This window comes from Gymnoscopelus microlampas, assembly GCF_963454915.1.
Source record: "Gymnoscopelus microlampas genome assembly, chromosome: 10".
Lineage (NCBI taxonomy): Eukaryota > Metazoa > Chordata > Actinopteri > Myctophiformes > Myctophidae > Gymnoscopelus > Gymnoscopelus microlampas.
In genome coordinates, this window is record NC_139947.1 from 54,927,245 (window position 1) to 54,943,934 (window position 16,690).

General features: G+C 45.3%; 1 pseudogene across 1 annotated transcript in view; it reads left to right on the top strand.

Moving 5' to 3' along the window:
- The first annotated feature begins 1,484 nt into the window (after positions 1-1,484).
- The window catches only part of LOC311054309 (actin, cytoplasmic 1-like), a 36,788-nt pseudogene continuing 21,582 nt past the window's right edge, over positions 1,485-16,690 (top strand). Inside the window, exons 1-5 of the transcript in view lie at positions 1,485-1,724; positions 2,790-3,021; positions 6,250-6,285; positions 6,631-6,820; positions 10,842-10,914. The product of the transcript in view is annotated as an actin, cytoplasmic 1-like (transcript). The remainder of the gene's footprint in view (positions 1,725-2,789; positions 3,022-6,249; positions 6,286-6,630; positions 6,821-10,841; positions 10,915-16,690) is intronic.

The following is a 16,690-nucleotide window of genomic DNA, read 5'->3' on the forward strand; positions in this document are numbered from 1 at the left end:
GATATGTGTTCATATTATTTGAGATATTAAATTATATGCAGGCCTATTGGCTTTGGACTGACAGAGACAGACAGAAAGCTGTTCAATACATGTTCATCCTGTGTGCAAATAGCCAATCTACAAGCTTGTAGATCGGCTTTTTTCAACCAGGTGATGAAAGGTTTAAAGTGGCTAAAATGTGTAACATGGATTATAGGCCAAATGCTACAGCAGAGGAAATGGTGAGAAATCAAATGAGTGATTGACTGTTTTAGACAATATGCATCTTGATTCTAACCAAATTACTGTATCTGAGATCTTCTTTTATGTCTAGGCTCCTATGCTCTTGTTTAGTGTACATGATAGAGCAGTGGTTCTCAAACAGAGGGTGTACAAGTGGAACCCATTTGGTTCCATTTTTACACTCTTAGAGTTAGGATTTTAAAGTATAGGTTGCTGTCCCATAGGTAGAAAATGTTCAAATAGGGGTCCTTGAAATGAAAAGGTCTGAGAACCACTGTGATAGAGGATACTATGCGTTCATATTATACTCTCTCGCCAGGCCGAAAGGCATGGCGAGAGAGTATGTTTTGCATCCTGTCTGTCCGTCTGTGTGTGTGTGTGTGTGTGTGTGTGTGTGTGTGTGTGTGTGTGTGTGTGTGTGTGTGTGTGTGTGTGTGTGTGTGTGCGTGTGTGTGTGTGTGTGTGTGTGTGTGTGTGTGGTTGGCTGTACAAGGAGGCCACGGTACAGGAGGTGGATGTTCTGGCAGCGGAAGAAGAAGGCTGGGCCGTGGTCAAGGTGCTGATGGGTGTGGCTGCTTATGGACACTACAGGAAGCTGTTCCCTCACAGATAACTATGGACACACTTAAGGCATGTACACACTGCAGGACCTTAAAGTGCTCGGGGAGTCATCTGATCGTTAAGCAGAACACATTGCAGGAGTTTATTTCTTGAAATCGGCTGTCATAATGTCGTTGTGGTCTTCACAACACGATTGATCCCCGACAAGGGCTGACACACTGTAGGATAGTTCACAAGGATGCTATCTCCAGAGTCAGACCCAATACATACGTTTGTGTTTATTCCAATTCATTTTAATCGACGTATCCCGTGATATGCCTCTCTCCCTCTCCCTCTTCCTCCTCTCTCGCTCCTCTCTCTCTCTCTCTCTCTCTCGCTCGCACGTCAAGAGCGCAGAAGCAGTCAGAGTTGCCATGTCCGCTTATTATAAGCGTCTTTGGGATTGTAATTCTGTAAAGTTGCTTGAAAGTGTAGTTGCTTTTTTGGCCTTGTTTCCTAATGTTGTTTGAACCAGTTGTTCTCAAACATTTTCATGGCAAGGACCCCCAAATTAATAATAATAATTAATTGTCCACAGAGGCGCAGACCTCCCCTTTCTGAAAACATACACAAACACAACACATAGACCCCCATTCAAGATCTGTGTGGATTTTGTAAATATTCCACATCCCCCCCACCACAACATTTCTTCTCTCCAGGGTGTGATGGTGGGCATGGGCCAGAAGGACAGCTACGTGGGCGACGAGGCCCAGAGCAAGAGAGGCATCCTGACCCTGAAGTACCCCATCGAGCACGGCATCGTCACCAACTGGGACGTCATGGAGAAGATCTGGCATCACACCTTCTACAACGAGCCGCGTGTGGCCCCCGAGGAGCACCCCGTCCTGCTCACTGAGGCCCCCCCCCTCAACCCCAAGGCCAACAGGGAGAAGATGACCCAGGTAAGAAAACAAAAACTGGGGACTTGCAGGAAGATGTGGGCCTGGGTTATGAACGAAAATGTTTCGAAACCCGACAATTAGAAAAAACAATAACCGACTTAGTCTGGCTCATGTAGTTTAATTAAATAGCTGCAGGGTTGAATGATTTATTTAAATGAATCGACATTAACATGATTTCATTTGTAAATAATCAAATCAATTAGTCTGACTATTTCACCCTGTATTATGCTTTGTTGTACACGGGTGGCGTACAAAAATGGCAGATCTACAAGCTCACAACACGATGCATTGTGAGCTTGTAGATCGGTTACTTGGTGACAAATATTTTTTTTTAAGTAGCAGAAATGGCTGATCTAGTAGATCTGCTATTTTTGGAAAATGTTTGAAAGTGCAAAATCTTTCAGTATGTACATGATTATGACAATTATGCAAAAATAGTTACGACTATCAAATACTTGCACTTGGCGCAGGCCTAGTCTAGTTCCTCAACCTGTCCTCTTTTCCTCCTGCTTGCCACTCTCTAGGTCTCCTCTTTCCTCAGCTGATCTTTTCTTCTTTAATGGAAGCTTCAGGTTTACTTAGACTGTAGTAAAGGATTGGTTGGAGCATGGGCAGATATGGGTCATGTTTGATAAGCCACTCGCTTAGATGTTGCTTGGTAACTAACTGCACCAGCGTTGTGTAACAAGGGTTGTAGTAGTGGGGAGAGAATTGATGTGAAACTACTAAAATCAGTTAAATATGAACCAAGGGTACTTTACTGTAATGTTCTGGCATGACGTGTGTTGTGTTCTAAACCGTGAACGAGCTGAAAGTGCTGTGATTGTGACCTGTTACTAGCAGTGGTTCTCAAAGTGGGGTCCAGGGTCCAAGTCTGACCTTCTTTGCTTTTCTTAAAATGTAGTAATCTTGAGTTATTGAAATTCCTTTAACTTTTTGAAAATCTTTAGAATTGTACTAGACAGAAATGTATCCACGACCCCAACATGGGTCGTGGCGATATTCATTCTTTGTGATAACAGAAGTGACTCATCATCTAACCCACCCAACCCTCTCTTCATTCAGATCATGTTCGAGACCTTCAACAGCCCCGCCATGTACGTGGCCATCCAGGCCGTGCTGTCCCTGTACGCCTCTGGTCGTACCACCGGTATCGTCATGGACTCCGGTGACGGCGTGACCCACACTGTGCCCATCTACGAGGGCTACGCTCTGCCCCATGCCATCCTCAGGTTAGACCTGGCTGTACGCGACCTCACAGACTACCTCATGAAGATCCTCAAGTTTCAAGTTTCAAGTTTATTTCGCCATTTGTATTAAAATTTACATTAAAATACATTGGAATGTTTTGTTCACAAGCTGCACGTAGTAATAAATAGTAGAAAAAACAAATAAGACATTACAGGTTTAGACATCAGCATGTCGGCTCAGTGCAACGGTTGTCAAGGAACAGGATAAAAGGAAGTACAAAGTAAAAAGACCAAAATAAATTGCGAGAATAGCAGCGTAGCCTGCTTTAGGCAAGGGATGAATAAGTTACTTCTTCTCATTTAGGAAACAAACTGCCTCTGGATAAAAGCTGTTCACTAACCTACTTGTACGAACCCTGTGTTTTGATTTCTTATCAGGGCAGCGCTCCCATCGGTAGCGTCTGCCAGAAGGTAGCAGGGTTATCAGACCGTTGCCAGGATGGCTGGGGTCTCTGATTACTTTCAGGGCCCTGTCACAACACCTTTGCCTGTATATGTCTGCCACTGAGGGCAGGTCAACACCGATGATCCTCTTGGCAGTTCGAACTACCCTGTTAATTAGTGTGCGATCCACATCAGAACAGCTTCCATACCAGGTCGCTATATTTGCGGTGAGGAGACTCTCCACAGTAGATCTATAGAAGTTGGTCTGGGTCTTGGTGGATACACCAGCCTTTTTTAGGCATCTCAAAAAGTAGAGACGTTGTTGTGCCTTTTTTACAATAGATGCGCAGTTCAGGTGCCATTTAAGGTCCTTGGAGATGTGCACTCCTAAGTATTTGAAACTGTGGACAATTTCTACTTCAGCACCATTTATGATGATAGGAGTGGGTGCTTCTCTGTGTAGTCTGAAGTCAACTATGACTTCAGCTCAAGATTGTTGTTTCTGCACCATACTGTTAGGTCTACCACTTCTTGACGGTAGGCAGATTCATCATTATTCTTAATTTTCCCAATCACACAGGTGTCATCCGCAAATTTGATAAAGAGGTTGGTTCCACTCTTTGCTACAAAGTCATGGGTGTACAGAAGATAAAGATAAGAACTAAGAACGCAGCCTTGGGGGGCACCAACATTTGTTATGATTGTGGAGGAGGTAAAACTTCCTATCCTCACAACCTGTTCCCTCCCCACCAAGAAGTCCAGGATCCAATCACAGATTGAGGAGGGTAGGCCCAGTTCTCTCAGTTTGACAAGAAGTTTGCTTGGCACAATTGTATTGAATGCAGAGCTAAAGTCAATAAAAAGCATTCTGCAGTATACATTGAGTAAGTCGACATGTTCTAACACAGTGTGCAGAGCAATGGAAATAGCATCTTCAACAGACCTGTTTGAGCGATATGCAAACTGATAAGGATCAAAAGAGTGAGGAATCACAGATTGAATGTGCTTTAATACCAGCCTCTCTAGGCATTTCATTAAAACAGACGTTAAAGCCACTGGGCGGTAGTCGTTCAGACAGTTTTAGGTTTCTTTGGGACAGGAACAATGATTGATTTCTTAAAGCACTGAGGGACAATGGAGGACTTAAGGGACAGGTTGAACACTTCACAAAAAACAGGAGCCAGCTCACGAGAGCATAGTTTTATGGCTCGGGATGATATCCCATCTGGCCCTGCTGCTTTGCGCACATTCACTTTGTCAAAGACCCTCCTTACTTCAGATACTGAAACCACCAAGTCGGTTACATCATTGCTGTTGTTTAAATGATCATTTACATTGGAGCTGTTGCCAGTGAAAACAGTGTTGTTGTCAAAATGATCATAATTTGAAACTGTCGGATTAGCGCTCGCTTCAAAACGGGCAAAGAACGAGTTCTAGTCATTTGGTAGGGTACAGTCAGTTGTAGTGGCCGTGCTGTTGTTAGTCTTATATCCTGTGAGGGACTGGAGCCCTTGCCACACTCTCCGAGAGTCAGAGCTCATACTCTCCAATTTGGAGCTGTATCGACGCTTGGCATCTCTAATAGACTTATCCAGGTCATAGCGTGCCTTTTTATACTGACCGGGGTCGCCGGACGTAAAAGCAGTAGAGCGAGCTTTCAGCTTGCTCCTGACGTCACTGTTCATCCACGGCTTTTCATTCGGGAAAAAACGCACAGTTTTTGTTGGGATACATAAGTCAGTACAGAAGTTGATGTAGCTTGTGACGGCACTTACATGTTCATGGAGATCAGCAGAGGAGTCCCTGAATACGTTCCAGTCAGTTGCAAGGAAACACCCCTGCAGCTGTGCTGTCGAATCGTCAGTCCAGCGCTGAACGGTGCGGACTGTGGACGGTTCGCTCCTAATGCGCTGTGTGTATGCAGGCAACAGGAGGACTGAAGAATGGTCAGACTTGCCGAAGTGCGGTCTGGACAGAGAACGATATGCCCCTTTGATTGTTGAATAACAATGATCCAATGTTTTGCTGCCTCGGGTGGCACACTTAACATGTTGATAGTATTTAGGCAGAACGTTTTTCAGCTTACAGCCGTTAAAATCGCCTGCCACCACTGTGACAGCGTCAGGATGGGCGTTCTCGTGTTTTGTTATCACGTTATACAGCTCATTCAGAGCAGCAGACTCACTTGCCTGTGGATGAATATAAACTGCCGTCATAATCACGGAGGTAAACTCGCGCGGCAGATAGAATGGGCGACATTTAATAGTTAGTTAATTGCTCCAGGTCCTGTGAGCAGCTCGAGGAGAGCACCTCCACATCGGTGCACCATAAGTTGTTTATAAGAAAACATACTCCTCCTCCTTTAGTTTTGCTGGTGGCTTCTCTCGTCCTGTCAGTGCGGAAAACAGTGAAACCTGATGGTTGCACCGCCGAGTCGGAAATGCTGGCTGTTAGCCATGTTTCTGTGAAGCAGTAAGAGCAACATTCTCTCATTTCCCGACGAGAGGAGATGCCACACAAAAGATCATCCATCTTGTTACGTAGAGATTGCACATTAGCCAGAAAGATGCTCGGTAGAGGTGGTTTAGACGGATGCCGGCGAAGTTTTGCCAATACTCCCCCTCGTCTCCCCCTCTTCCTCAGGCGCTGGCGTGTTTCAAACACGGGTGGATGGTAGAAAAAGTTTGGGCTCGTCCTGATCGTTGCAATGCTGCTGGTTCGCAGACTTAAAAGTTCCTGCCGGCTATAGACAATAGTTTCAGCTGAGGCCGGTGCATACTGCACACATAATAGAACAAACAGACTACACAACAATAAAAACGACAGCGCTGCTTGTGAGACGTCGCCCTGGTACGGCGCCATCTTGACGGAAACCTTGCCCAAATGTACAGTCCTCACCGAGAGGGGCTACAGCTTCACCACCACAGGTTGTCAAAAACACCTCGAAACCAGCCAAACTCCTCAGCCACACATTGAAACCAGCTAGAGAAGGCTTTTAGTGTTATATTGTTGCTAGAGGTGTAAAACCCCTCAACATCCTGTCGGCGGTTTACACCACAAGCAAACTTAAACCACTTAATCCCTTCAGACTTGGTAAACAGGACATGAGCTGGCTCTGCACTTTCTACACAAAATCTCTTGGGCAAAAATAGCTATAGATCTGCTATTTTTGTTCCCCCACAATATGCATGCTGGGATTCCTAGTTGTTAAAGAATATGAATTATATATTGCCTTCTGTTAACTAATCTCATTCTCCTCTTCTGCCCAACAGCTGAGCGTGAGATCGTGCGTGACATCAAGGAGAAACTGTGCTATTGCACTGGACTTTGAGCAGGAAATGGGCACCGTGTCCTCGTCTTCCTCCCTGGAGAAGAGCTACGAGCTGCCCGACGGACAGGTCCTCACCATCGGCAACGAGAGGTTCCGTTGCCCAGAGGCCCTCTTCCAGCCCTCATTCCTCGGTGAGTCACTAATTTCAGTAATTTGGATTCCATAGCAGCCAGCATGTCTTCTATGGAAGCATGTTGGGCAGCGAAAATAGCCGATCTACAAGCTCTCAATGTGTCTTGTAGAAGTCTGATTTCTTTGCCTGGTTGGCAGTATGTAAAACGGCAGGAACAATATTACTAAACATCATAATTGTATTGACTCATTTTAACACTGTTTCACAGTCTCATAATAATAGGGTTTGGCCATACATATTTTCAGTCGTGAGCTTTTATTTTGCTTTAATCTATGTTTACATGAAATGTTATCACTCAATTAGTTGTCACGCTGTCCAGTTAACACATTTGGTTCCAGTTGTATACTCTCTTAGGATATTATAGTATAGATTGTGGTCCCAGAGATAGAAAATGTTATCAAATGGGGGTCCGTGGTGTAATGCATATCAAACTGGGGGTCCTTGAAATTAAAAGGTTTGAGAACCACTGTGACAGGGGATACTGTGTGTTCCTATTTGAGACAGTTATGTATGCAAATATTCCAAAACGTTCACTTCATTAATGTTTTTAAATAGCCGATCTACAAGCTTGTAGATTGGCTATTTTCAAATGGCTGATGTATATAGGGTCTATGTGGCTTGCTGATTTTGATGTTATAGATATTAACACGTTTTTCTGGGGACCCTGTATAGTTAATCAGTACAGTTATTTAACATGACAGTGTGGTGCTAAAGCTGCAGTTGAAATCCAGCTCTTAAAGAACCACTCCCCTGATATGTGTTCATATTATTTGAGATATTAAATTATATGCAGGCCTATTGGCTTTGGACTGACAGAGACAGACAGAAAGCTGTTCAATACATGTTCATCCTGTGTGCAAATAGCCAATCTACAAGCTTGTAGATCGGCTTTTTTCAACCAGGTGATGAAAGGTTTAAAGTGGCTAAAATGTGTAACATGGATTATAGGCCAAATGCTACAGCAGAGGAAATGGTGAGAAATCAAATGAGTGATTGACTGTTTTAGACAATATGCATCTTGATTCTAACCAAATTACTGTATCTGAGATCTTCTTTTATGTCTAGGCTCCTATGCTCTTGTTTAGTGTACATGATAGAGCAGTGGTTCTCAAACAGAGGGTGTACAAGTGGAACCCATTTGGTTCCATTTTTACACTCTTAGAGTTAGGATTTTAAAGTATAGGTTGCTGTCCCAGAGGTAGACATTGTTCAAATAGGGGTCCTTGAAATGAAAAGGTCTGAGAACCACTGTGATAGAGGATACTATGCGTTCATATTATTGTCTCCGCCAGGCCGAAAAAACAGCCAGCACTGTGCAGGCTGTTTTTAACCATTTTTGTACCTTTTTCAAGTAGTCACAAAATATTTTCTGTGATCACCGTCCTCACGGTGATCCCCTCATTACACACACTGCGGTCTCGTGGAATCCGGGGGGAAAAAATTAAAAACATTTGGTAATCCGTTCCATAGTTGCAGCCAGTTAAAAATAGTCAAAAATACATAGTAAAGAAAAAAAGTACACAGGAGCCGAGATACAGGCTTTTAAAGTAAGAAGTTAACCAGGAAGTGGATGGGAGTATAAATCTTCGAAAAATGATATCTCCTGGTGCTGTGAAGGGAAATCACTCAATGGTTGGATTATGGAAAACATAAAAACATTTTTGGCACTCAATGTGTTAACCCATTGAGACCTGAAGCTGATTCTACATGTCTCCTAAATCTCAACAGTTTTCTGAAAAACGTATGTTTCTATATCAGTGGTGCTCAATCTTTTTCATGTCAAGGACCCCCAAAATTATATGTATTTTGCCGAGGACCCCCAGCAAAATATTTTGTTCCAGGGACCCCCAGAAGCAAAGATTTGAGTTAAAAATGTTCGCTTTAAAAATATATATATTCAAAGATTTGCACACATTTTCACGATTTTTCAAAAATAGCAGATCTACAAGCTCATAGCGCGGCGCTATGAGCTTGTAGATCTGCTATTTTTGAATAGCCAAAGTTTAAAATAATGCTTTTTAGCTCAAGTGTAAAAATGGATAACCGATCGGGTGTGCCTTTTATAGGCGAAAAAAAAAAAAATCAGAAACTTTCAAAACGAGTGAAAATAACTGATCTACAAGCTCACACCGCGTCGTCGTGAGCTTGTAGATCAGCTATCGTCAATGTTTTTTGCACGTTACTGTCGTGTGACAAATCGATTTGTTGATATATATAAAAAAAAATATATATAAAAACAGAGCTTACCGTTTATTCGATTAATCAAAAAGGTAATCGATGGAATAATCGTTAATAAGATAATAGTTGCAGCCCTACTGTACTGAAAGGTCATGACATAAACTCTCGTGTGTGTGTGTGTGTGTGTGTGTGTGTGTGTGTGTGTGTGTGTGTGTGTGTGTGTGTGTGTGTGTGTGTGTGTGTGTGTGTGTGTGTGTGTGTGTGTGTGTGTGTGTGTGTGCGTGTGTGCGCGCGCGTTGTGTGTGTGCGTGTGTGCAGAGGGACTTTGAGGAGGCGTGGGGGGTGAAGGTGTTTGATAGGTACTCTGTGGTTCTGCACGTCTTCCACTGCAACGCCCGAACCAAGGAGGCCAGGTTACAGATCTCTCTGGCTGAGATCCCCCTCCTCAGGTAACCTATAGATCCCCCTCCTCAGGTAACCTATAGATCCCCCTCCTCAGGTAACCTATAGCAGTGGTTCTCAAACTTTTTCATGTCAAGGACCCCCAAATTGACACTTATTAGCCCGCGGACCCCCATTTGAAAAGATAAGCCAGGGACCCCAATAAGAGAAGGTGTATACGGCTTTCTAGCAGTGATTCTCAACCTTAATGTCAAGGACGGAGCCCCATTTAATGGCATTTATACCTCTTGGACCCGAATTTATATAATAAAATCAATGTTAATGTAACTCTGAGAGTGTACAAATGGAACCAAATGGACCCGTTAGGGTCCATTTGGTTCCATTTGTACACTCTCAGAGTTACAGACCCATAAGGGTCCATTTGGTGCCTAATCTATCATTTAGCTGGGGACCCCCTGGAACTCCCTCAAGAACCCCTGGGGGTCCCCGGACCCCACTTTGAGAACCAATGCCCTATAGATCCCCCTGCTCAGGTAACCTATAGATCCCCCTGCTCAGGTAACCTAGGCCAGGGGGTCTTCAATGTTTTCAGCCCAAGGACCCCCTAGCTGAGAGAGAGATGAAGCAGGGACCCCCCTCTGTATTGTATAAAATTGTGTTTTAGATTTTTTTTTAATTCTCTTTTTTCCCTCTACACCTATAGCCTCTTTGCCAAAAATAGCCGATCTACAGGCGCTGTGAGCTTGTAGATCTGCTATTTTCGGCAAATGTTCCCCTCAGAATAGGGATGCTAGGGTTCAAGTGGTTAATGGCGGACCCCCTGTAGTAGCTCTGAGGACCCTCTAGGGGTCCCGGACCCCCTGTTGGAGACCCCTGACCTATAGGCTTCAACAAGCCTCGCTAAAATGTAGGTAAGGTTAGGGCAGTAGTTCTCAAACTTTTTCGCACCAAAGACCCCCATCGGAAGATGTTTTGTGCCAGGGACCCCCAGAAGAGATTTGGGTTAAAAAAAAGAAGCTAAATTATTAAAAAAATAAATAAACAGATGTACAAGCTCGCAGGAGCTTGTATATCTGCCATTTTTGAATAGCCAACGTATGAATGGAAGAAGTGGTAAAAATGATTGTGATGCTATGTTAACTGCTTTTTCTGGGGACCCCCTGGAACCCCCCCCAAGAACCCCCTGGGGTCCCCGGACCCCACTTTGAGAACCAATTGGTTAGGTTAGAAACCTTGTATGTCCATATTTCATCTTTTAGTTTTCATTTTGTTTTAATAATTTAATGCATTATTTTATACTTTGTCGTATAGTGTCGCACAAAATAGCAAAAATCGCCGATCTAACAGCTCACAACCTTTCGCAGTGCGACATGTTGTGAGCTGTTAGATCGGCTATTTTCACCGTTTTTTTTTCTTTTTGACTGTATGTTTCTGGCTAGATCACGACTCAGAAACGACATTGCAGACTTGGACCAGCAGGGGGTGGAGGCTCACGCTACATCGGAGGCTCAGGTAATGCTCTGCAGTTATACAACCATTGAGCCCTGAAGCCGATTCTACATGTCTCCTAAATCTCAACAGCTTTCTGAAAAACTTATGTTTCTATATCAGTGGTGCTCAATCTTTCTCATGTCAAGGACCCCCAAAATTATATGTATTTGGCCACGGACCCCCATCAAAATATGTTGTTACAGGGACCCCCAGAAGCAAAGATTTGAGTTAAAAATGTTCGCTTTAAAAATATATATATATTCAAATATTTGCACACATTTTCACGATTTTTCAAAAAATAGCAGATCTACAAGCTCGTAGCGCGGCAACGAGCTTGTAGATCTGCTATTTTTGAATAGCCAAAAGTGTAAAATAATGCGTTTTAGCTCAAATCTAAAAATGACACAGTTCCAGGTCTTAATGGGTTAAACTGCAGTCACAGTGCGTCATGTGACTGGCTTTTGTGTCCATTTAACCACTCAGCAGTGTTGATTTTGACCGACATTTTTTTATTTAGTAGTCACAGTCTTTTGAATAAAATTCCATTTAGTTTTAGTCATATTCTAGTCACCTGAAATGTTTTAGTTTTTGTCTAGTTCATTGGTTCTCAAAGTGGGGTCCGGGGACCCCCAGGGGTACTTGAGGGGGTTCCAGGGGGTCCCCAGCTAAATGATGGATAGGCATCAAATGGACCCTTATGGGTCTGTAACTCTGAGAGTGTACAAATGGAACCAAATGGACCCTGACGGGTCCATTTGGTTCCATTTGTACACTCTCAGAGTTAAGTTGACCTTGATTTTTACAACATGAATTGGGGTCCCAGAGATAGAAATGCCATTAAATGGGGGTCCGTAACCCTAATGCATGTCAAACTGGGGGTCCTTAAAATGTATCTTTTCAAATGGGGGTCCGCGGGCTATTAACACATCGGGTGCCAGCATTTTTTCATAACAACTTACCGTGGGTGCCAGCATTCTCCCCATTGACTGCGCTTTGCTGTTTAACGTTTCCGCGTGTGTGACAGGGTCAAAGCAGGGGGGTGAAACCAAATTGTAACATTTTTTATTGATGATGAAAAACCTGTATTACGCACTTAAAAACATCATTCTCTTATGTGAACAGGGCCGAAATTGTATCACATTTGACTTGCAATTTGTTTGTACTATTGCACTCTTCTCCTTTAATAAATAATCCAGAATAAAACTCACAACAATAAAATATAAATGCACAATAAAGTGCTGGGTGCGTAATTACTGTGAGTCCTATCTGAACTAATTGTTTGTCGACTACGCCACTTTTGTTATAGAGGGAAGTCCCCTTTGAATACACTTTAACTTCTTCTTCAGGCTTTCACAGGTTCGAGGTTAACTGGTAAGTTTCAGTACTTTTGGTTTTGAGAATACAACACTGGCATGAGAATATCCCTTTAAGAAACTGGACACGAATACAGTGTATCAAAAAAGGTAAGTCATATTTATTGGGTCCCTAATACATTGGCTTCTGTGCCTTAAAAACAATCAAATAAACACTATACTAATAAAACCTATATAAACATACAAAACACAATTAATCTACACAACAACTATAAAATAAATTATAAAGTTGTGCAAATTACGCGGGGCTTAATCACAAGGGTTCCTTAGCATGGGGGGTTTCTGTGCAACAAATACTTTTCAAGTAAAGTGCTGTGCCAATAAAGTGCTTCAAGATACTCAACACGGTTTGTTCAGGGGTAATGCTGCATGTCCATATATGGGGGTAAGATGGGAAAGGGTTTGAGGCCAGTCGTCTTCGTCTTCTCTCTTCTTTCTCTCCGCCTGCAATTATAGAGATCTAGACCAGTTCACTGTGCATTTACACGATACATTTGCGTTGTCTCAGGCAGTGGTTATACAGGGATTCAACGTTGCTTGTTCGAATACTCACTCGCCAGCCAGGTTTTTACACCTGGCGCTGAGTTGGTTGCGTATGCAACGTTATCGCCACTTTCCAGTCTCAGCGCTCCTTATATGGTCTGGTCTCACTCGTCTCTCATATGGTCTGGTCTCACTCGCCTCTTCCTCCCCTTCGGTTCGATCGCTTTCTCCTTTGAATGTAGGCACACCTCGGCTTCCAAACTCCTAGGTGGCTGGTATGTCTACTTCATCTATGCACTCCTCTACTCCGTGTCTCGGCACAACCTTCCCCTCTGCTGTCCTTCTCCTCACTGACGCCTCTGTCACTTGGGTGCTCTGTTCTCGCTTTCAAACGGTCCCGCCTCCGCTTTTGTACCTGCCAAACCACACCTCCCTCTTCTTTCATTTGTCCGTGGTGACCGTCTGTCTGGGGACATTGGCCATGACCGTGGCCTTGGGCGTGACCGCGTGACTGCCGCTCTGCCACTCAATGTCTCTCAATACATGTGACCAGGGGATCATGGGGAAAACAATTATAAACAATACAGTGCGTAATAATAATTGGTACAAAAATAATAAGATGGTGGGGTTAAATGAGGCAATTATACACATTAAGCACCAATAAAAACAAATTACAAAAGTTTTAAGAACCCCTCATTTCACCCTTGTCACATTCCCCCCTACTTTTTCGTTGGCAGTCCCTGGCAACTGGTTCTAAACGTCATGCCCGTACCTCTCAGGTGGCTGTCCTTGGTTCGCTCTTCCAGAGCGCCGCGGACCTTCAGGTTCCCTAGGACCGGGGAAAAACCCTACATAAGGCGGCCATATTGGTCCCACCGGTTCGGCTACTGGGGCAGGTTCGGGGCTCTCCATCGGTGACCTGGGGGCTATACACACTTTTAATGCATTCCTATGGATCGTTCTATCTCGCCCTCCTTTTTCAGGTCGGATCCTGTATACTAGGCCCGCATCCCCCACCCTCTCCAATACCACAAAAGGTTCTGGGTCCCACCATGGGCCCAGTTTACCTTGTCCCTGTCGGTTCCGGTTTCGTACCCACACCCTCTCTCCAGGTAACAATGGTGGCATACCGGCCCGGCGGTCATAGACCTGTTTACGCTGTCCTGCTATATGCACCATTTTTTTCTCGGCTGTCCTATACGCTGTGGCCATTCGTTTCTGGTGATCTTGCACCCAATCTCCCACTCCCATTCGATTTTGTGACAACGGTACTCCTAATGCTACATCTACCGGACGCCTCAGGTGGCGACCAAACATTAAGTACGCAGGCGCATAACCTGTCGCACCATGTTCAGTATTGTTATAAGCGTGTACTAACTCAGGTAAGTGTTCATTCCATCTGCCTTGGCGATCAGTATCTAGAGAGCGCAACATGTTTAACAGTGTTTGATTAAACCTCTCCACCCCCCCATTACCAGCTGGGTGGTAAGGGGTGGTGCGACTCTTAGTAATACCGTATGTATGACACAATTGCTGCATTAATTCGGATTCAAAATTCGGGCCTCGGTCCGAATGGAAACGAGCCGGGCAACCGAATGGCTGAATAATATGTGTCCAAAGCGCACGGACAGTCGTGGGCGCAGTTTGGTCACGCGTTGGAATAGCCCAACTGTACCTGGTGAATAAATCGGTTGCTACAAGAATATTCTGCCATGCGTCATTCGGCCTACCTAATGTGAGAAAATCAATAGCCACTACCTCCATAGGATACGATACTTCGAATGGCTGTAAGGGGGCCCTGGGCTCTATCCTGTCTTTCAGTAGGCTGCAGGCAACACAACCTCGCTGGAACTGTCGCACCGCCCCCTCCATGCCCGGCCAGTAGAACCGGCGCCGAAGCTGCGCCAAAGTCCGGTCCACTCCGGCGTGTGCCGAGGCCTCATGGAGTCCTTTCCACACCTCCTCTCGTCGCGCCCCTGGACAAACAAGCTGTAAGTAACATTCTTGTGTATGCTGATCAATCACTTGCCTATACAACACATTGTCTCTGATGCGCAACCGGTCCCACTGTCGTAACATTTGCCTGGCTTCCCGTGACCAACTCCTCTTCTCCATAAGGGTAGGCAGTTTCCTCCGCTCTACGCAACTCTTCACCATCTGGATGTCCGGATCTCGATCCTGTGTTCCCCGCCACTCAGCTCCAGCCCACCCGTCCTCTCTCTCCACCGGTGCCAACTCCACTACGGCCACTCCTACAGGTTGAACAGGGAACCTAGACAGGGCATCTGCGTTCGCATTGCTTTTTCCAGGTCGGTACTTTATATCATAGGTGAATGATGCTAGCTGGGCTGCCCAGCGCTGTTCCACCGCGCCTAGTCGAGCTGTTTGAAGATGCGCAACAGGATTGTTATCTGTATAAATCGTAAAATGAGCGCCAGTTAAGTAATCTTTAAATTTTTCGGTCACTGCCCATTTAAGTGCCAAGAGTTCTAATTTAAAGGAGCTATAATTTGCATCATTTTGTTCGGTAGGGTGTAGACTTCGGCTGGCGTAGGCGATTACTCGCTCCTGGCCATCTTGGACCTGTGCCAGAACGGCGCCGAGCCCGCGGCCACTCGCGTCAGTATACACTACAAACGGTCGGTCATAATCTGCATAAGCCAGTATTGGAGCCTGCGTAAGGGCAGTTTTAAGAGCATCAAACGAGTTTTGGCATTCAGGGGACCACTCTATTTTACACTGATGGGACTTCACATCATTCGGGACTCCGATCAACAAACTATTTAACGGCCTAGCTATGGCAGCAAATGAGGACACGAAGCGGCGATAATAACCAGCCAGACCTAGAAAAGCGCGGACCTCGCGGACAGTCGAGGGTGGGTTCCAGTCTCTTACCGCAGCCAACTTTTCAGGGTCCGGGCGCACTCCCTCTTTGTCTACAACGTGGCCCAAGAACTTTACCTCCGGTTGGAGAAGCTTGCATTTATCGAGGCGCAGTTTCAATCCGTGTCTCCACAGCCGCTCGAAAACCTGGTCAAGGTGCTGCATGTGAGAGGAAAAGTCAGGTGAATATACAATAATGTCATCGAGGTACACTAATAATGACTCTGTCACCTGGCCACTCAAGCATCGCTGCATTAATCTTTGGAAGGTCGCGGGGGCGTTACATAAACCGAACGGCATACGTTGGAACTCGAACAGTCCTAAAGGGGTGGTAAACGCTGTCTTTTCTCGATCCCGAGGGTCCATACCCACCTGCCAATAACCGCTGGCCAGGTCGAGTGTGGAGAACCACTGAGCCTTGGTCAGGCTTGTTAAAGTCTCTTCAATCCGAGGTAAAGGGAAGGCATCTTTGTGCGTCACGGCATTCAGTTTACGGTAGTCGACACAGAAACGCCAGCTGCCATCTTTCTTCTTCACCAGGACAATGGGCGCTGCCCAGGGACTGCAACTCTCTTTTATCACTCCCTTGTCCAGCATGTCACTCAATAAGGTCTTCATTTCTCTATACATGGAGGGCGGCAGCGGTCGGTGCCTCTCGCGGATGGGTGCCGCGTCTCCAGTTGGTATTTGGTGTTGCACCACGTCCGTCTGCCCAAAATCTTCATTATGGACTGCAAACACCTTCTTCCATTTACACATCATCGCATGCAGCTCTTCTCTCTGCTGGTCAGGTAGGTCATCTCGCCGGGTCAACGCCTCCATCTCCTCAGGTAAGGTCTTCACGGGTCCCTCGTCTTCGATGCTCACCAGGGACACTTCCACGGCTCCGTCGGTTCCTAGGGACAGGTTCAGGTCTCGTCGTCCACGGACGTCGGCCTCCTCCACTGGATATAGCTTCCCTAACTTTTGATGTCTGCCCACGGTCACGCTATACGCGTGGGGGTTGCAGATGCGCACGGGGACTCGGCCATTACGCACGGTGACCAACGCTCGGGCCA